At 52.0% G+C, this 22,396-nt stretch overlaps 1 long non-coding RNA gene across 1 annotated transcript in view; it reads right to left on the bottom strand.

Moving 5' to 3' along the window:
* LOC119966777 overlaps positions 1-20,982 on the bottom strand; it is a 48,326-nt gene extending 27,344 nt beyond the window's left edge. Inside the window, exon 1 of the long non-coding RNA XR_005460830.1 lies at positions 20,763-20,982. This is a non-coding gene — a long non-coding RNA (uncharacterized LOC119966777). The remainder of the gene's footprint in view (positions 1-20,762) is intronic.
* Between the last annotated feature and the right edge of the window lie 1,414 nt (positions 20,983-22,396).

Genomic DNA, 22,396 nt, shown 5'->3' with positions numbered 1-22,396 from the left:
TTTAAAGCAAGCGATTTAGTCCAGTGTGCTAAAAGCCCCTCATGATCATGGCCAATCCACCTAACCTGCACATCTTTGGACTGTGGGAGGAAACCGGAGCACCCGGAGGAAACCCACGCAGACACGGGGAGGACGTGCAGACTCCACACAGACAGTGACCCAAGGCCAGAATTGAACCTGGGACCCTGGAGCTGTGAAGCATTTGTGCTATCCACAATGCTACCGTGCTGCCCAAATCATGCTTGACAAATATACGGGAATTCTTTGAGGATGTAACTAGTAGAATTGATGAAGGGGAAGCCAGGTATATTTGGACTTTCAGAAGGCTTTTGACAAGGTTCCGCATAAGAAATTAGTGTGTAAAATTGAAGCTCATGGGATTGGGGACAGTGTATTGAGATGGTTAGAAAACTGGTTGGCAGACAGGAAACAAAGAGTAGGATTTAACGGCTCCATTTCAAATTGGCAGGCAGTGACTAGTGGGGTACCACAGGGATCGGTGCTGGGACCCCAGCTATTCACAATATATATCAATGATTTAGATGAGGGAACAAAATGCCAGATCGCCAAATTTGCAGCTGACACCAAGTTGGGTGGGAGGGTGAGCTGTGAGGAGGATGCAGAGATCCTTCAGTGTGATTTGGACAAGTTGAGTGCGTGGGTAAATGAATGGCGGATGCAGTATAATCTGGATAAATGCGAGGCTATCCACTTGGGTAGCAAAAACAGGAAGGCAGCCTATTATCTGAATGGTTGTAAATTGGGAGAGGGGAGTGTGCAGCGGGACCTGGGTGTCCTTGTGCACCATTCGCTGAAGGTAAGCATGCAGGTACAGCAGGCGGTAAAGACAGCTAATGGTATGTTGGCCTTCATAGCGAGAGGTTTTGAGTATAGAAGCAGGGATGTGTTGCTGCAATTATACAGGGCCTTGGTGAGGCCACACCTGGAGTATTGTGGGCAGTTTTGGTCTCCTTCTCTGAGGAAGGATGTTCTAGCTATGGAGGGAGTGCAGTGAAGGTTTACCAGGCTGATTCCTGGGGTGGCTGGACTGACGTATGAGGAGGGATTGAGTCGGTTAGGATTGTACTTGGTGGAGTTCAGAAGAATGAGGGGGGAGCTCATAGAAACCTATAAAATTCTAACAGGACTGGGACAGTGTGGATGCAGGAAGGATGTTCCCGATGGTGGGTGTGTCCAGAACCAGGGGGCACAGTCTGAAGATATGGGATAGACCATTTAGGACAGAGATGAGGAGAAATTTAATAATAATAATTTTTATTTGTGTCACAAGTGGGCTTACATCAACACTGTGAAAATCCCTTAGTCGCCACACTCCGGCGCCTGTTCAGGGACACAGAGGGAGAATTCAGAATGTCCAATTCACCTAACAGCACGTCTTTCGGGACTTGTGGGAGGAAACCGGAGCACCCGGAGGAAACCCACACAGACACGGGGAGAACGTGCAGACTCCGCACAGACAGTGACCCAAGCCGGAAATCAAACCTGCGACCCTGGCATTGTGAAGCAATAAAGAACAAAGAAATATTACAGCACAGGAACAGGCCCCTCAGCCCTCCCAGCCTGCGCTGATCCAGATCCTCTATCTAAAACTGTTGCCTATTTTCTAAGGATCTGTATCCCTCTGTTCCCCGCCCATTCATGTATCTGTCTCGATACATCTCAAATGAAGCTATCGTGCCCGCCTCTACCACCTCCGCCGGCAATGCGTTCCAGGTACCCACCACCCTCTGCGTAAAAAACTTTCCATGCATATCTCCCTTAAACTCTCCCCCTCTCACCTAAAAAATTGTGACCCCTTGTAACTGACACCCCCACTCTTGGGAAAAGCTTGTTGCTATTCACCCTGTCCATACCTCTCATGATTTTGTGGACCTCAATGAGGTTCCCCCCTCAACCTCTGTCTTTCAAATGAAAATAATCCTAATCTACTCAACCTTTCTTCATAGCTAGCACCCTCCATACCAGGCAACATCCTGGTGAACCTCCTCTGCACCCTCTCCAAAGCATCCACATCCTTCTGGTAATGTGGCGACCAGAACTGCACGCAGTAGTCCAAATGTGGCCGAACCAAAGCCATATACAACTGTAACATGACCTGCCAACTCTTGTACTCAATACCCCGTCCGATGAAGGAAAGCATGCCGTATGCCTTCTTGACCACTCTATCAACCTGCGTTGCCACCTTCAGGGTACAATGGACCTGAACTCCCAGATCTCTCTGTACATCAATTTTCCCCAGGGCTTTTTCATTTACCGTATAGTTCGCTCTTGAATTTGATCTTCCAAAATGCATCACCTCGCATTTGCCCGGATTGAACTCCATCTGCCATTTCTCCGCCCAACTCTCCAATCTATCTATATTTTGCTGTATTCTCTGACAGTCCCCCTCACTATCTGCTATTCCACCAATCTTAGTGTCATCTGCAAACTTGCTAATCAGACCACTTATACCTTCATCCAGATCATTTATGTATATCACAAACAACAGTGGTCCGAGCACGGATCCCTGTGGAACACCACTAGTCACCTTTCTCCATTTTGAGAAACTTGCTTCCACCACTACTCTCTGTCTCCTGTTGCCCAGCCAGTTCTTTATCCATCTAGCTCGTACACCCTGAACCCCATGAGACTTCACTTTCTCCATCAGCCTACCATGGGGAACCTTATCAAATGCCTTACTGAAGTCCATGTATATGACATCTACAGCCCTTCCCTCATCAATTAACTTTCTCACTTCCTCAATTAAGTTGTGATGTGGAGATGCCGGCGTTGGACTGGGGTGAGCAGTAAGAAGTCTTACAACACCAGGTTAAAGTCCAACAGGTTTGTTTCAAACACGAGCTTTCGGAGCATCACCTGAGGAAGGAGCTGCGCTCTGAAAGCTCGTGTTTGAAACAAACCTGTTGGACTTTAACCTGGTGTTGTAAGACTTCTTACTGTACTCAATTAAGTTGGTAAGACGTGACCTTCACTGCACAAAAACATGCTGCCTATCACTGATAAGTCTATTTTCTTCCAAATGGGAATAGATCTTATCCCTCAGTATCTTCTCCAATAGTTTGCCTACCACTGACGTCAAGCTCACAGGTCTATAATTCCCTGGATTATCCCTGCTACCCTTTTTGAACAAGAGGACAACATTAGTAATTCTCCAGTCCTCCGGTACCTCACCCGTGTTCAAGGATGCTGCAAAGATATCTGTTAAGGCCCCAGCTATTTCAACCCTCGCTTCCCTCAGTAACCCGGGATAGATCCCATCCGGTCCTGGGGACTTGTCCACCTTAATGCCTTTTGAATACCCAACACATCCTCACTCCTTATGCCAACTTGACCTAGAGTAATCAAACATCTATCCCTAACCTCAACATCCATCATGTCCCTCTCCTCGGTGAATACCGATGTAAAGTATTCGTTAAGAATCTCACCCATTTTCTCTGACTCCACGCATAACTTTCCTCCTTTGTCCTTGAGTGGGCCAACCCTTTCTCTCGTTACCCTCTTGCTCCTTATATATGAATAAAAGGCTTTGGGATTTTCCTTAACCCTGTTTGCTAAAGATATTTCATGACCCCCTTTTAGCCCTCTTGATTCCTCGTTTCAGATTGGTCCTACATTCCCGATATTCATCCGCTAATGACTGTGCTACCGTGCCACCCACTTTGCTGCCCAGAATGTCTTCACCTAGAGAGTGGTGAGCCTGTGGAATTGGTTCATTGAGGCCAGAACATTTTATGTTTTTAAGGAGCAGTTAGATATAGCACTTAGAGTGAAGGGCATCAAAGGATATGGGGGGAAAAGCGGGATTAGGCTATTGAGTTGACCATGGTCATAATGAATGGTGGAGCGGGATCGAAGGGCCGAACGGCCTCCTGCTGCTCCTGTTTTTTCTATGTTTCGATGTTTCTGTCAGCAAATTACTGGAGAAATGAATGAGATTAAAATGGAGAAACCTCTGGGACCTGTTGACCGACGCGGACAAGGACACGCTTGGATAAGCACTTATCCAGATTGGAGATGGCACAGAGATAGATGACATTGTCAGCAGCGTAATCAGAAACATTACATTGCAGAGATATGGAGAAGTGAATGCTGCAGACTGTAGGGAATGGATTTGAATGTCAGCCCAGTGTGAGGCTATCCTCTTTGAAGCGAGAAAAAGGACAGAACAGGGAACTTTTTAAGTGGTGAACAGCAAAGGTGCAAAGATACTGAGGATACAGATGTCAGAGGCAGTTTCTTTACTCAGAGAGTAGTAAGGGCGTGGAATGCCCTGCCTGCAACAGCAGTGGACTCGCCAACACTAAACACATTCAAATGGTCATTGGATAGGCATATGGAAATGAAATTAAATGAAATGAAAATCGCTTATTGTCACGAGTAGGCTTCAATGAAGTTACTGTGAAAAGCCCCTAGTCGCCACATTCCGGCGCCTGTCCGGGGAGGCTGGTACGGGAATTGAACCGTGCTACTGGCCTGCCTTGGTCTGCTTTCAAAGCCAGCGATTTAGCCCAGTGTGCTAAACCAGCCCCTGGATGATAAGGGAATAGTGTAGATGGGCTTGAGAGTGGTTTCACAGGTCGGCGCAACATCGAGGGCCGAAGGGCCTGTACTTCGCTGTAATGTTCTAATCTGGGACATTGAATGTCGTGTAAACATCCAGAAATAATCCGAAAGGCGATTGGAATCCTGGCCTTTCAGCCAACAGGACCTGAAAACAAGGGGGTGGAAGTCATGCTGGACAAAGCCCTGCTTCGATCACATGTACAGCACTGTGAGCATTCCTGGGTATATCTCAGGAAGCATTTACCTGGCCTTGGAGAGAGTGCAGGGCAGATTTACCAGCATTTACCTGGCATTGGAGAGAGTGCAGGGCAGATTTACCAGCATTTACCTGGCATTGGAGAGAGTGCAGGGCAAATTTACCAGAATTTACCTGGGCACCAAGAGTTAAGTTACAAGGAGAGATCAAATACAAACTGAGGGTATATTCGCTGGAATTGGAGAAACTAGGATGGGGGATGGTTGGGGAGAGGGGGTGATGGGGTTAGAATCATAGAATTTACAGAAGGAGGCCATTCATCCATCGAGTCTGCACCGGCCCCTGAAAAGAGCACCCCACTTAAGCCCACTCCTCCACTCTATCCCCGTAACCCAGTAACCCCACGTAACCTTTTGGACACTAAGGGCAATTTATCATGGCCAATCCACCTAACCTGCACATCTTTGGACTGTGCATCCGGACTGAGCATCCGGAGGAAACCCACCCAGACACGGGGAGGAAGTGCAGACTCCGCACAGACAGTGACCCAAGCCGGGAATAGAATCTGGACCCTAGAGCTGTGAGGCAGCAGTGCTAACCGCTGTGCCACCGTGCCGTCATCATGTGAAAATGATGGCCAGATATTTCAGGAGCGAAATTAAGGAACACTTCTTCACACAAGGGCTGGTTGACGTTTGCAACTGTCTTCCACAAATGGCAATTGATGCTGGATCAGTTGTTAATTTTAAAACTTAGATTTGTTGGGAAGCCATATTAAGAGACATGTGGTATCTGGAGGGGGATCTGTTGGCACCTTCTCAGTTCCCCATGACTTCTCTGAACCTCTCTAACCCCAACTACGTGGCGTCTTCTAACAGCTCCCAGGATTTCACTGTGAGCTGCAAGCCACAGGAGGTCCAAACTGAAAAGTGAATGGAGTGAGGTGGGAAATCAGCCATGATTCATTGAATGGAGAACCAGGTACCTTTTTGGTATTTGTACAGTTAAGTTAATTTTGTTTGTTTAAAACCGGGAATCTTGTGGATTTATTCCACTGCTGGGTACTTGGGATGTCAAACGTTGTCTACTTTAAGCAAAAAGTTACTGGTTGCTAACTGGATTACAACACACCTTCCAGCATTCCCTCGATTCTAGAATAGTCCCCATGAATTGAAAGGTAGCAAACATAACCCCACTATTCAAGAAGGAAGCGCAAAGAACGAATAGGGAATTACAGACCTTTTAACTTAGAACATAGAACAGTACAGCACAGAACAGGCCCTTCGGCCCTCAATGTTGTGCCGAGCCATGATCACCCTACTCAAACCCACGTATCCACCCTATACCCCTAACCCAACAACCCCCCCCCCAAACCTTACTTTTTTTTATTAGGACACTACGGGCAATTTAGCATGGCCAATCCACCTAACCCACACATCTTTGGGCTGTGGGAGGAAACCGGAGCACCCGGAGGAAACCCACGCAGGCAGGGGGAGGACGTGCAGACTCCACACAGACAGTGACCCAGCCAGGAATCGAACCTGGGACCCTGGAGCTGTGAAGCATTTATGCTAACCACCATGCTACCCTGCTGCCCTTGATATCTGCAACACAGAAAATTCTAGAATCTCTTCTTCGGGATGGGCAGCAGGTCCTTAGAAAACAGATGCTGGGGCCTCAGTTATTTATAATCTATCTTCAAACCTTTGCTGAGGAGACCAAGTGAGTTGGATCCAAATTTGTTATTGATACAAAATGACATGGGAATGTCAGCGAATGGCAGTCAGGATTTGATAAAGTCATTTTTTTGTCCATTCGTTCACAGGATGTGGGTGTCGCTGGGCTGGGCCAGAATTCATTGCCCATCCCTAATTGCTCTTGAGAGGCAGTTAAAAGTCAACCACATTGCTGTGGGGTCTGGAGTCACATGTAGGTCAGACCGGGTAAGGACGGCAGATTTCCTTCCCTAAAGGACATTAGTGACCCAGATGGGTTTTTACCACAATCGACAACAGTTTCAATGTCACCGTTAGACTATTAATTCCAGTTTTTTAAAAATTGTATTACATTTGACCATCTGCCGTGGTGAGATTGGAACCGGGATCCCCAGTCCATTACCCTGGATCTCTGAATTACTAGTTCAGCAACAATACCACTGATCTGATTGAATGGCGGATCAGGTTCGAAGGGCTGAATTGCCAACTTCTGCTCCTAACTCCAATTATAGGGTGGCACAGTAGCGCAGTGGTTAGCACTGTGCACCAGGGTCCCAGGTTTGATTCCCGGCTGGGTCACTGTGCGGAGTCTGCACGTTCTCCCCGTGTCTGTGTGGGTTTCCTCCGGGTGCTCCGGTTTCCTCCCACAGTCCAAAGGTGTGCAGTTTAGATGGATTGGCCATGCTAAATTGCCCCTTAGTGTCAAAAAAAGATTAGGTGGGGTTATGGGGATAGAGGGGGGGGGGGTATGGTCTTCGGGAGGGTGCTCTTTCCAAGGGCCGGTGCAGACTCGATGGGCTGAATGGCCTCCTTCTGCACTGTAAATTCTATGATTCTGAATTCTCCCTCTATGACCCGAACAGGTGCCGGAATGTGGCGACTAGGGGCTTTTCACAGTAACTTCATTGCAGTGTTAATGTCAGCCTACTTGTGACAATAAGGATTATTATTAATATTATGTTCCTATGTAAGCATAGTAAAGCAGAATATTTTGTAAATGGTAAGGGATTAGAAAATGTTGGCACTCAGAGCTCACTGGGGTTCTTGCACCTAATTTAAGTGGAGGCAGTGGTTTAGCTGTATTTTCACTGGATGAGTAATCCAGAGAGCCAGGGTAAAGCTCTGGGGTCCCAGGTTCAAATCCCACCACGGCAGGTGGTGAAATTCGAATTCAATAAAAATCTGGAGTTAAAAGTATGATGGCGACCACAAAACCATTGTCAATCTAGTTCACTAATGCCCTTTAGGGAAGGAAATCTGCCGCCCTTACCCGGTCTGACCTACATGTGACTCCAGACCCACAGCAATATGGTTCATTCTAAACTGCCCCTCAAGGGCAATTAGGGATGGGCAATAAATGTTGGCACAGCCTGCAATGACCACGGCCCCACGGCCCAGCACGGTAGCATTGTGGATAGCACAATTGCTTCACAGCTCCAGGGTCCCAGGTTCGATTCCGGATTGGGTCACTGTCTGTGTGGAGTCTGCACATCCTCCCTGTGTGTGCGTGGGTTTCCTCCGGGTGCTCCGGTTTCCTCCCACAGTCCAAAGATGTGCAGGTTAGGTGGATTGGCCATGATAAATTGCCCTTAGTGTCCAAAATTGCCCTTAGTGGTGGGGTTACTGGGTTATGGGGAAAGGGTGGAGGTGTGGGCTTGGGTGGGGTGCTGTTTCCAGGAGCCGTTGCAGACTTGATGGGCCGAATGGCCTCCTTCTGCACTGTAAATTCTATGATTAAATCACAAAAAAACTAACATGCAGGCAGAGTAAGCAATTAGAAATGCAAATAGAATGTTCACCTTTATTGCAGGGGGGGGGGGCGGGGAGTATAAATGGCAGGAGATTTTAAAAAATAAATTTGGAGTACGCAATTAATTTTTTCCAATCAAGGGGCAATTTATCGTGGCCAACCCACCTACCCTGCACAGCTTTGGGATGTGGGGGTGAAACCCACGCAAACACAGGGAGAATGTGGAAACTCCACACGGACAGTGACCCAGAGCCGGGGGGGGGGGGGGGGGCGGGGCGGGGGGCGGGTCGGGGGGGGGGCGGCGGGGGGGTGGGGCGGGGGGGGGGCATAGTCTCGGGATAGGGAGATGACCACTTAGGACTGAGCTGAGGAGAAATTTCTTCACCCAAAGGGTTGTGAATCTTTGACATTCTCCACCGTTGAGTATATTTATGTCTGGGATACCATAAGACCATAAGACATAGGAGTGGAAGTAAGGCCATTCGGCCCATCGAGTCCACTCCACCATTCAATCATGGTTGATTTCAACTCCATTTACCCGCTCTCTCACCATAGCCCTTAATTCCTCGAGAAATCAAGGATACAAGAAATCAAGATACGCAGACTTTTGAGTGCTAAAGAATTGAGGGATAGGATAAGGATCAGACATGATCTATTGAGTGATAGACTAGGATCAAGGGGCTGAATGGCCTATTCCTGCTCCTGTTACTTACATTCTTATGTGACATCACTGAGTGACATCACTCAATGACATTGCTCACTTCTCCTCAGCCCCCTCCTCATCTTTTACCCTCTACCTCCCCGTAACCCCTACCTCCCCCTCCTCATCCTTTACCCTCCCTCTAACCCCAACCACTCCCTCCCCATAACCCCTACCCACCCTCCTCATCCTTTACCCTCCCCTCCCCGTAACCCCTACCTCCCCATCCTCATCCTTTACCCTCCTCCTCCCCGTAACCCCTACCTCCCCTACCCATACCCCCTCCCTGTAACCCCTACCTCCCCTACCCGTAACCCATACCTCCCTCCTCGTAACCCCTACCTCCCCTACCCATACCCCCCTCCCCGTAACCCCTACCTCCCCATCCTCATCCTTTACCCTCCTCCTCCCCGTAACCCCTACCTCCCCTACCCATACCCCCCTCCCCGTAACCCCTACCTCCCCTACCCATACCCCCTCCCCGTAACCCCTACCTCCCCTACCCATACCTCCCTCCCCGTAACCCCTACCTCGCCTACCCGTAACCCCTACCTCCCCCTCCTCATCCTTTACCCTTCCCTCCCCATAACACCTACCTCCCCTACCCGTAACCCATACCCCCTCCCCGTAACCCCTACCTCCCCTACCCATAACCCATAACCCCATCCCCGTAACCCCTACCTCCCCTCCTCATCCTTTACCCTCCCCTCCCCGTAACCCCTACCTCCCCTACCCATAACCCATACCCCCCTCCCCGTAACCCCTACCTCCCCCTCCTCATCCTTTACCCTCCCCTCCCCGTAACCCCAACCTCCCCTACCCGTAACCCATACCCCCTCCCCGTAACCCCTACCTCCCCATCCTCATCCTTTACCCTCCCCTCCCCGTAACACCTACCTCCCCTACCCGTAACCCATACCTCCCTCCCCGTAACCCCTACCTCCCCTACCCATACCCCCCTCCCCGTAACCCCTACCTCCCCTACCCATACCCCCCTCCCCGTAACCCCTACCTCCCCATCCTCATCCTTTACCCTCCTCCTCCTAAGTCTGTCTCTATGTCTGTCTGTCTGTCTCTCTCTGTCTGTCATTCTTTATTTTTCTCTCTTTGTGACTTTCTCTCTCTCTCTCTCTTTAGTCAAACTGAACATTCCAGAGACAGAAGGCAAACTGAATAAAAGTCCAGTTAACCCACAGCCTGAAATAACAAACCAGTGAGTTCTGGTGTTAACCAGAGCTGGGAAAGAGTTCCCTGGCTGTGGGTGTGAGTTACTGGGTTGTGTTGGGAAAACAAAGGTAGGTTAAAGGGATTTATATTTGTATTGGTAAACATTAGAAATAAAGTAAAGTTTTAAGTGTTTCGGTGCCTGGAAGAGTAAAATTAATAGTTAGATTCCTGCTGGACAAAGGTGTTTGTATGTGTGGGGGGTTGGTTAAGTTACAATGGTGTTTCTATTGTGCTTAGAGAGGCTATGGTATGAAGAATAAATAAAAGGTATAAGCATGTACATGTTGCTTAGCAACGGGGGCCTTGTATGATAGAGAAGCCTTTAAGTTTTAGTTGAACCAATTGATTGCAGGATGTTGGGGAATGAACAGCTCTCAACTCTGCCAGGAGAAAGTCTGGACAGACAGGAGCTGCAAAAAGGCAGGTTTCCTAAAGTGTAAGTTACAATCCAGGGGATTGAGACTGAAAGAGTGTTTAAGACAACTGGAGTTAAGTAAACAGAGACCAAGGTATTAATCAGAAGAATTCAAGGAAGAGTAAACAAAGGGTTCTGAGTTAAAAAGACAATTGCAGTAATCAGATGTAAAGTGGGACAGCAGCCTTCAAAAGTAAATGAAATTTCCGTTGCCATTTTAATACAGTCTGGGAATCGAGGGTTAAAGCAATTATATGCAGTTTTCACAGCAATCAAGACGAAGAAATTCTAAAGGGGTTGGTGTAAAATTCTGGATAGAATTTGCTGTTGAAAGTGGAGCAGAAGTTGGGGTTAAAAGGGCGATTTGTAAAACCTGGAAAGCTCTAAGGGAAAACATTATGAGAGAAGATTTTAAAGTCTGTCTTTGGGAGTGGAGTTTGAAAATTCTTTGGGGGATTCTGAGGAGAAATCCACAGACACTCTGGGTTCAGAGTGGAGTGTGTGTATTTGACCACAGCTAATCTCTGTGCACAAAGGACTTTGTGTTACTGAGACCGTTGTGCTTAAGCTGTTGGGCGTGATTCAGTGACTGGCGCAGAGCAGGGCACAATGGGTGAATCGCTCGTGAGCCCAAAATCGTGCTCCGTGCCGGGCACTGGGCCTATCGCAGTCACATGACTTGCTCCGCCTGCCTTGATCTGAATATTTAAATTAGCTGAATGGCTCATTTAAATACTTGGACGCCATTTCACTTGGCGTCCAGGACTCAACGGTTGTACCTGGGAGACCCTGTACCTGGGAGACCCTGTACCTTGGCGACCCTGTACCTGGGAGACCCTGTACCTGGGAGACCCTGTACCTGGGAGACCCTGTACCTGGGAGACCCTGTACCTGGGAGACCTTGTACCTGGGAGACCCTGTACCTTGGAGACCCTGTACCTGGGAGACCCTGTACCTGGGAGACCTTGTACCTGGGAGACCCTGTACCTGGGAGACCCTGTACCTGGGAGACCCTGTACCTGGGAGACCCTGTACCTTGGCGACCCTGTACCTGGGAGACCCTGTACCTGGGAGACCCTGTACCTGGGAGACCTTGTACCTGGGAGACCCTGTACCTGGGAGACCCTGTACCTTGGAGACCCTGTACCTGGGAGACCCTGTACCTGGGAGACCTTGTACCTGGGAGACCCTGTACCTGGGAGACCCTGTACCTTGGAGACCCTGTACCTGGGAGACCCTGTACCTGGGAGACCCTGTACCTGGGAGACCCTGTACCTGGGAGACCCTGTACCTGGGAGACCCTGTACCTGGGAGGCCCTGTACCTGGGAGACCCTGTACCTGGGAGACCCTGTACCTGGGAGACCTTGTACCTGGGAGACCCTGTACCTGGGAGACCCTGTACCTGGGAGACCCTGTACCTGGGAGACCCTGTACCTGGGAGGCCCTGTACCTGGGAGGCCCTGTACCTGGGAGACCCTGTACCTGGGAGACCCTGTACCTGGGAGACCCTGTACCTTGGAGACCCTGTACCTGGGAGACCCTGTACCTTGTTGACCCTGTACCTGGGAGACCCTGTACCTTGGAGACCCTGTACCTGGGAGACCCTGTACCTGGGAGACACTGTACCTGGGAGACCCTGTACCTGGGAGACCCTGTACCTAGGAGACCCTGTACCTGGGAGACCTTGTACCTGAGAGACCCTGTACCTTGGAGACCCTGTACCTGGGAGACCCTGTACCTGGGAGACCCTGTACCTGGGAGACCCTGAACCTGGGAGGCCCTGTACCTGGGAGACCCTGTACCTGGGAGACCCTGTACCTTGGAGACCCTGTACCTTGGAGACCCTGTACCTGGGAGACCCTGTACCTGGGAGACCCTGTACCATGGAGACCCTGTACCTGGGAGACCCTGTACCTGGGAGACCCTGTACCTGGGAGACCCTGTACCTGGGAGACCCTGTACCTGGGAGACCCTGTACCTTGGAGACCCTGTACCTGGGAGGCCCTGTACCTGGGAGACCCTGTACCTGGGAGACTCTGTACCTGGGAGACCCTGTACCTTGGAGACCCTGTACCTGGGAGACCCTGTACCTGGGAGACCCTGTACCTGGGAGACCCTGTACCTGGGAGACCCTGTACCTGGGAGACCCTGTACCTGGGAGGCCCTGTACCTGGGAGACCCTGTACCTGGGAGACCCTGTACCTTGGAGACCCTGTACCTGGGAGACCCTGTACCTGGGAGACCCTGTACCTGGGAGACCATGTACCTTGGAGACCCTGTACCTGGGAGGCCCTGTACCTGGGAGACCCTGTACCTGGGAGACCCTGTACCTGGGAGACCCTGTACCTGGGAGACCCTGTACCTGGGAGACCCTGTACCTGGGAGACCCTGTACCTTGGAGACCCTGTACCTGGGAGACCCTGTACCTGGGAGACCCTGTACCTGGGAGACCCTGTACCTGGGAGACCCTGTACCTTGGAGACCCTGTACCTGGGAGACCCTGTACCTGGGAGACCCTGTACCTGGGAGACCCTGTACCTTGGAGACCCTGTACTTGGGAGACCCTGTACCTGGGAGACCCTGTACCTGGGAGACCCTGTACCTGGGAGACCCTGTACCTTGGAGACCCTGTACCTGGGAGACCCTGTACCTGGGAGACCCTGTACCTGGGAGACCCTGTACCTGGGAGACCCTGTACCTGGGAGACCTTGTACCTGGGAGACCCTGTACCTGGGAGACCCTGTACCTGGGAGACCCTGTACCTGGGAGACCCTGTACCTGGGAGACCCTGTACCTGGGAGGTCGTGTACCTGGGAGACCCTGTACCTGGGAGACCCTGTACCTGGGAGACCCTGTACCTGGGAGACCCTGTACCTGGGAGACCCTGTACCTTGGAGACCCTGTACCTTGGAGACCCTGTACCTGGGAGACCCTGTACCTGGGAGACCCTGTACCTGGGAGACCCTGTACCTGGGAGGTCGTGTACCTGGGAGACCCTGTACCTGGGAGACCCTGTACCTGGGAGACCCTGTACCTGGGAGACCCTGTACCTGGGAGGCCCTATACCTTGGAGACCCTGTACCTGGGAGACCCTGTACCTGGGAGACCCTGTACCTGGGAGACCCTGTACCTTGGAGACCCTGTACCTTGGAGACCCTGTACCTGGGAGACCCTGTACCTGGGAGGCCCTGTACCTGGGAGACCCTGTACCTAGGAGACCCTGTACCTGGGAGACCCTGTACCTGGGAGACCCTGTACCTGGGAGACCCTGTACCTGGGAGACCCTGTACCTGGGAGACCCTGTACCTGGGAGACCTTGTACCTGGGAGACCCTGTACCTGGGAGACCCTGTACCTGGGAGACCCTGTACCTGGGAGACCCTGTACCTTGGAGACCCTGTACCTGGGAGACCCTGTACCTTGGAGACCCTGTACCTGGGAGACCCTGTACCTTGGAGACCCTATACCTGGGAGACCCTGTACCTGGGAGACCCTGTACCTGGGAGACCCTGTACCTGGGAGACCCTGTACCTTGGAGACCCTATACCTGGGAGGTCGTGTACCTGGGAGACCCTGTACCTGGGAGACCCTGTACCTGGGAGACCCTGTACCTGGGAGACCCTGTACCTTGGAGACCCTGTACCTGGGAGACCCTGTACCTGGGAGACCCTGTATCTGGGAGGCCCTGCACCTTGGAGACCCTGTACCTGGGAGACCCTGTACCTGGGAGACCCTGTACCTGGGAGACCCTGTACCTTGGAGACCCTGTACCTTGGAGACCCTGTACCTGGGAGACCCTGTACCTTGGTACCCTGTACCTGGGAGACCCTGTACCTGGGAGACCCTGTACCTGGGAGACCGTGTACCTGGGAGATCCTGTACCTTCGAGACCGTGTACCTTGGAGACCCTGTACCTGGGAGACCCTGTACCTGGGAGACCCTGTAACTGGGAGACCCTGTACCTGGGAGACCCTGTACCTTGGAGACCCTGTACCTGGGAGACCCTGTACCTGGGAGACCCTGTACCTGGGAGACCCTGTACCTGGGAGACCCTGTACCTTGGAGACCCTGTACCTGGGAGACCCTGTACCTGGGAGACCCTGTACCTTGGAGACCCTGTACCTTGGAGACCCTGTACCTGGGAGACCCTGTACCTTGGAGACCCTGTACCTGGGAGACCCTGTACCTGGGAGACCCTGTACCTGGGAGGCCCTGTACCTGGGAGGCCCTGTACCTGGGAGACCCTGTACCTGGGAGACCCTGTACCTGGGAGACCCTGTACCTTGGAGACCCTGTACCTGGGAGACCCTGTACCTGGGAGACCCTGTACCTGGGAGACCCTGTACCTTGGAGACCCTGTACCTTGGAGACCCTGTACCTGGGAGACCCTGTACCTTGGAGACCCTGTACCTGGGAGACCCTGTACCTGGGAGACCCTGTACCTGGGAGACCCTGTACCTGGGAGACCCTGTACCTTGGAGACCCTGTACCTGGGAGACCCTGTACCTGGGAGACCCTGTACCTTGGAGACCCTGTACCTGGGAGACCCTGTACCTGGGAGACCCTGTACCTTGGAGACCCTGTACCTGGGAGGCCCTGTACCTTGGAGACCCTGTACCTGGGAGACCCTGTACCTGGGAGACCCTGTACCTTGGAGACCCTGTACCTTGGAGACCCTGTACCTGGGAGACCCTGTACCTGGGAGGCCCTGTACCTGGGAGACCCTGTACCTGGGAGACCCTGTACCTTGGAGACCCTGTACCTTGGAGACCCTGTACCTTGGAGACCCTGTACCTGGGAGACCCTGTACCTGGGAGACCCTGTACCTGGGAGACCCTGTACCTGGGAGACCTTGTACCTGGGAGACCCTGTACCTGGGAGACCCTGTACCTGGGAGACCCTGTACCTGGGAGGCCCTGTACCTGGGAGACCCTGTACCTGGGAGACCCTGTACCTGGGAGACCCTGTACCTGGGAGACCCTGTACCTGGGAGACCCTGTACCTGGGAGACCGTGTACCTGGGAGATCCTGTACCTTGGAGACCGTGTACCTTGGAGACCCTGTACCTGGGAGACCCTGTACCTGGGAGACCCTGTACCTGGGAGACCCTGTACCTGGGAGACCCTGTACCTTGGAGACCCTGTACCTGGGAGACCCTGTACCTGGGAGACCCTGTACCTGGGAGACAAACATAGACCAGGTGTAACGGCACCTGGAAGGCTCACCCAGGCCATTGGAACACCCCTGGGTGGTCGGGGACAGGACAGGGTGGCAGCCTGGTACTCTCGCTGGCACCAGGGAAGCTTGTTACTGCCATCCTGACAGTGCTACTTGCCAGGGTGCTCATGTGGCCCTTCCAGAGTGCCAGCTGGCAGTGCCAGTGTGCCCAGGTGCCAGGTGGGCACTGCCAGGGGTCGGACGAGGGGGGGCTTTTCTATTTGGAGGGGTGGATAAGCGAGACTTCCCAGGGACCTCCTCAAGGTCGGGGGGTGGGGGGAGGTGAGGGTGGGTAAAAAACGTGAGAGATTACAATAATCTTTAAATCTGTGAATAATTATTAAGCTAAGGGGGGAGTAAAAGAGGATTGAATAATAATACATTTCATTTCGAATAAATGTTTTTTTCTTGTAATTAGTGATCGTGTGATTCTGTTTCTCCATGTTTTATAACAAAGAGTAAAGTTACAAAGTGGGATTCTCCCTTTTGGGGACTAAGCTCCTAAGCCCGCCTGAAAACGGGGGAGAATCACTCTGGACCTTTTCTTCGAAGGTCGGGGCGATTCCCCGTTTTCCAGGGGGCTAGCTTGGCCCCGGCATGCGTCTGGCAGCTCTGGCTGCCTGTGGGGCCCTGCTGCCCAGACCACTCGCTGTGCAAGGTGGTCCACTTCGGCATGGTCTGCATGGCAACATGGCGGAGCCACACAGCAGGTCCGTACGGAGGATGGTAGGTCACCCCCAGATCACAATGGCCCCCGATCGCGGGATTGGCCACCGCTAAGGCCCCCCGCGGAGTCAGATTCCCCCCCCCTCCCCCCGGACTGGCACAGCGGCCGCGGGTCTGAGCGCTCCCACCAGGTGGTACCAGATGTAAACCATGCTGGCGGGAACTCGGCCGGTCGACCACAGAGAATCACCGCGGGGGCCTCTTCCTCTATTCACCGCCCCTGCGCTGGGTGGGATTCCGCCACGGATAGTCGGAGAATCCTGCCCACAGTGTTCCATTCTGGGATCTTCCCGTTCAGTTGTAACCTCAAATGGGATTGTTACAGTGGCTTTAGTATGGAGAGAGTCGGGGATTGGGTCAGACAGACCCCATCTCTCTTACACCTCCCCACATCATTCCACCACCCAACACGTCTACAAAGAACAAAGAAAAGTCCAGCACAGGAACAGGCCCTTCGGCCCTCCAAGCCTGTGCCGACCATGCTGCCCGTCTAAACTAAAATCTTCTACACTTCCTGGGTCCGTATCCCTCTATTCCCATCCTATTCATGTATTTGTCAAGATGCCCCTTAAACGTCACTATCGTCCCTGCTTCCACCACCTCCTCCGGCAGCGAGTTCCAGGCACCCACTACCCTCTGTGTAAAAAACTTGCCTCGTACATCTACTCTAAACCTTGCCCCTCGCACCTTAAACCTATGCCCCCTAGTAATTGACCCCTCTACCCTGGGGAAAAGCCTCTGACTATCCACTCTGTCCACGCCCCTCATAATTTTGTAGACCTCTATCAGGTTGCCCCTCTCTCTGTTAATCCCTTGTTATTTGGCCATGAAATGTGGGTGACGTTGGCACGGTACATTGAGAAGGTGATGTGAGTTACTGCAGTGCATCTTGTAGATGGTACACACGACTGGGTGAACCCACATGAACGGAGTGTGTGGCTGGGCCATTTCAGTCACCCACATTGCTGAGGGTCTGGAGTCACATGTAGGTCAGACCGGGTAAGGACGGCAGATTTCCTTCTCTAAAGGACATTGGTGAACCAGAAGGGTTTTTACCACAATCGACAAAGGTTTCATGGTCATCGTTACTGATTGAGATCATTGGTTGTACCAGCTTCCACTGGACTCATCACCACTCGCTGGGTAAAAACATCCTTCCTCAATTCGCTCAGCACCTCTGTCCAAAACCTCAAATCAGTGCCCTCAAGTCCTTGTGTCAACAGCCAATGACATCAGCTTTTCTTGGTCCACCTCATCTAAACCTGTTATAAACTTGTCCACCTCGATCAAACCTCCCGTCAATCTCCGCTGTCCCAAGACGAACAATCCCAGCTCCCAACTTAACCCTGGAATTAAATTCTCTCCTCACTGCAGCCTCTGTGGGGAATCTCCTCCGCACCCTCGCGAGGAAACTCACATCCTTCGGAGGGGGGGGGGGGGGGGGGGGGGGGGGGGGTGGGGGGGGGGGGGGGGGGGGAGGACGGGGGGGGACGGGACACCAAACTCAAGTTGACACCTGGCCAGAGCTTTATAAAAGTTCCAAATGTTCAGAAAGATTCAGCATAATTTTCTGATTTTGTCGTCCAATCGCAGGAATAAGCCCTCCCTGTCCCTCCCTGTTCCTCCCTGTCTCTCCCTGTCCCTCCCTGTTCCTCCCTGTCCCTCCCTGTTCCTCCCTGTCCCTCCCTGTCCCTCCCTGTCCCTCCCTGTTCCTCCCTGTCCCTCCCTGTTCCTCCCTGTCCCTCCCTGTCCCTCCCTGTCCCTCCCTGTTCCTCCCTGTCCCTCGATTCTCAATCCACCCTCCACAATCCACCCTCCACACTCAATCCACCCTCCACAATCCACCCTCCACTATCCACCCTCCACAATCCACCCTCCACACTCAATCCACCCTCCACTACCCACCCTCCACACTCAATCCACCCTCCACAATCCACCCTCCACACTCAATCTACCCTCCACACTCAATCCACCCTCCACACTCAATCCACCCTCCACAATCCACCCTCCACACACAATCCACCCTCCACACTCAATCCACCCTCCACACTCAATCCACCCTCCACACTCAATCCACCCTCCACTACCCACCCTCCACACTCAATCCACCCTCCACAATCCACCCTCCACACTCAATCTACCCTCCACACTCAATCCACCCTCCACACTCAATCCACCCTCCACAATCCACCCTCCACACTCAATCCACCCTCCACTATCCACCCTCCACACTCAAACCACCCTCCACTATCCACCCTCCACAATCCACCCTCCACTCTCAATCCTCCTCCACACTCAAACCACCCTCCACACTCAATCCACCCTCCACACTCAATCCACCCTCCACAATCCACCCTCCACACTCAATCCACCCTCCACTATCCACCCTCCACACTCAAACCACCCTCCACTATCCACCCTCCACAATCCACCCTCCACTCTCAATCCTCCTCCACACTCAAACCACCCTCCACACTCAATCCACCCTCCACACTCAATCCACCCTCCACAATCCACCCTCCACACTCAATCCACCCTCCACTATCCACCCTCCACACTCAATCCACCCTCCACTATCCACCCTCCACAATCCACCCTCCACAATCCACCCTCCACACTCAATCCACCCTCCACTATCCACCCTCCACAATCCACCCTCCACAATCCACCCTCCACACTCAATCCACCCTCCACAATCCACCCTCCACTCTCAATCCACCCTCCACACTCAATCCACCCTCCACTATCCACCCTCCACACTCAATCCACCCTCCACTCTCAATCCATCCTCTACACTCAATCCACCCTCCACTATCCACCCTCCACAATCCACCCTCCACAATCCACCCTCAACACACAATCCACCCTCCACACTCAATCCACCCTCCACACTCAATCCACCCTCCACACTCAATCCACCCTCCACACTCAATCCACCCTCCACACTCAATCCACCCTCCACACTCAATCCACCCTCCACACTCAATCCACCCTCCAGTCTCAGTCCATCCTCCACTCTCAATCAACCCTCCATTCTAAATCCACCCTCCATTTCAGTCCATCCTCCACTCAGTCCACCCTCCATTCTCAATCCACCCTCCATTCTCAATCCACCCTCCATTCTCAATCCATCCTCCATTCTCAATCCATCCTCCACAATCCACCCTCCATTTCAGTCCATCCTCCACACTCAGTACATCCTCCACTCTCACTCCACCCTCCATTCTCAATCCACCCTCCACACTCAATCCACCCTCCACCCTCAATCCACCCTCCATTCTCAATACACCCTCCATTCTCAATCCATCCTCCACACTCAATCCACCCTCCATTCTCAATCCATCCTCCACCCTCAACCATCCTCCACACTCAATCCACCCTCCATTCTCAATCCATCCTCAACACTCAATCCACCCTCCACACTCAATCCACCCTCCACACTCAATCCACCCTCCACACTCAATCCACCCTCCACACTCAATCCACCCTCCACACTCAATCCACCCTCCACACTCAATCCACCCTCCAGTCTCAATCCACCCTCCAGTCTCAATCCACCCTCCACACTCAATCCACCCTCCACACTCAATCCACCCTCCACACACAATCCACCCTCCACTCCCAATCCACCCTCCACTCTCAATCCATCCTCCACAATCCACCCTCCATTATCAATCCATCCTCCACAATCCACCGTTTACACTCAATCCACCCTCCATTATCAATCCATCCTCCACAATCCACCCTCCACTCCCAATCCACCCTCCATTCTCAATCCATCCTCCACTCTCAATCCACCCTCCAATCTCAATCCATCCTCCACAATCCACCCTCCATTCTCATCCCCTTCCTTTCCCAGCCCTCTGCCCGATCCCCTCACCCTCCTCTCCCCTAACCAGCGCTCCATTTGCCGACCCTCATCCTTTGCCCCTCAACTCCACATTCTCCATTCCCTTTCAGTTCCTCCTTCACCCCCGAAGCCTCACGTTGCACACCAATCCTCTTGCCGCTCCCCCTCTCCAACGCTCACCCCTCATCACCTCATCCTTTTCCTGCCCTCACCCTGTGCCCCCTCCCCTCCCACTCCCACCTCCCCACTTTCAGGGGAGGAGGAATTGGACTAGGAGGTAGTTGTGGAGGATTTCCAAACACCAAGCTGCTACTTCCCAGGGCATTCCAAATGCATTCCAGAAAGCAATTTGTCCGTTTCAAGCGGGAGGAAGCTTCCTTACCAATTCAGGCCGCACATTTGTCACGCATGGAGCATCCGAGATGGGAAACAGTGCGATGGATACTGGTCGCTCACTGGAAGCTTCATCAGGCCCTGCAAAGCTGACACAGCACATTCTCCCCTCTGACATCAGCACATCCAGCAGTTAGAGTCCAATCAAATGGAACACACCACTGCTGCCGCTGCATGCCCTGAGCATGGCCCTGTCACCCATTGACAAGAGGTAAACACAGAGGGCATGACCCCATCCTCACAGCATTTAACCTCTCACTCACCAACTGCAATGTCACTGGCCCACATAACAGGGCAGTCCAGATAATGCCAGCGGATCGGGGGTTTAATACGGAATAACAGATACCCGGGGGTGAGTTACAGACTGGAATCTAATAGAGGAGATCGGGGGGGTTTAATACAGAATAACAGATACCCGGGAGTGAGTTACAGACTGGAATCTAATCGAGGGGTTCGGGATGGTTTATATATAGAATAACAGATACCCGGGAGTGAGTTACAGACTGGAATCTAATCGAGGGGTTCGGGGTGCTTTATATATAGAATAACAGGAACCCGGGAGTGAGTTACAGACTGGAATCTAATCGAGGGGTTCAGGGTGGTTTATATATAGAATAACAGATACCCGGGAGTGAGTTACAGACTGGAATCTAATCGAGGGGTTCGGGGTGGTTTATATATAGAATAACAGATACCCGGGAGTGAGTTACAGACTGGAATCTAATCGAGGGGTTCGGAGTGGGTTATATATAGAATAACAGATACCCGGGAGTGAGTTACAGACTGGAATCTAATCGAAGGGTTCGGAGTGGTTTATATATAGAATAACAGATACCCGGGAGTGAGTTACAGACTGGAATCTAATCGAGGGGCTCAGGGTTGTTTATATATAGAATAACAGATACCCGGGAGTGAGTTACAGACTGGAATCTAATCGAGGGGTTCGGGGTGGTTTATATATAGAATAACAGATACCCGGGAGAGAGTTACAGACTGGAATCTAATCGAGGGGTTCGGGGTGGTTTATATATAGAATAACAGATACCCGGGTGTGAGTTACAGATTGGAATCTAATCGAGGGGTTCAGGGTGGTTTATACATAGAATAACAGATACCCGGGAGAGAGTTACACACTGGAATCTAATCGAGGGGTTCAGGGTGGTTTATATATAGAATAACAGATACCCGGGTGTGAGTTAGATTGGAATCTAATCGAGGGGTTCAGGGTGGTTTATATAGGGGGGGATTGTTGGGTTACGGGTATACGGGTTACGTGGGTTTAAGTAGGGTGATCATTGCTCGGCACAACATCGAGGGCCGAAGGGCCTGTTCTGTGCTGTACTGTTCTATGTTCTATGTTTTATGTTCTATATAGACTAACAGATACCCGGCAGTGAGTTACACACTGGAATCTAATCTAGGGGTTCAGGGTGGTTTATATATAGAATAACAAATACCCGGGAGTGAGTTACAGACTGGAATCTAATCGAGGGGTTCAGGGTGGTTTATATATAGAATAACAGATACCCGGGTGTGAGTTACAGATTGGAATCTAATCGAGGGGTTCGGGGTGGTTTATATATAGAATAACATATACGCGGGAGTGAGTTACAGACTGGAATG

Source organism: Scyliorhinus canicula, chromosome 6 (assembly GCF_902713615.1).
Source record: "Scyliorhinus canicula chromosome 6, sScyCan1.1, whole genome shotgun sequence".
Taxonomy (NCBI): domain Eukaryota; kingdom Metazoa; phylum Chordata; class Chondrichthyes; order Carcharhiniformes; family Scyliorhinidae; genus Scyliorhinus; species Scyliorhinus canicula.
The sequence above is the reverse complement of the archived record's forward strand: the minus strand, read 5'-3'. Positions and strand labels throughout refer to the sequence as shown.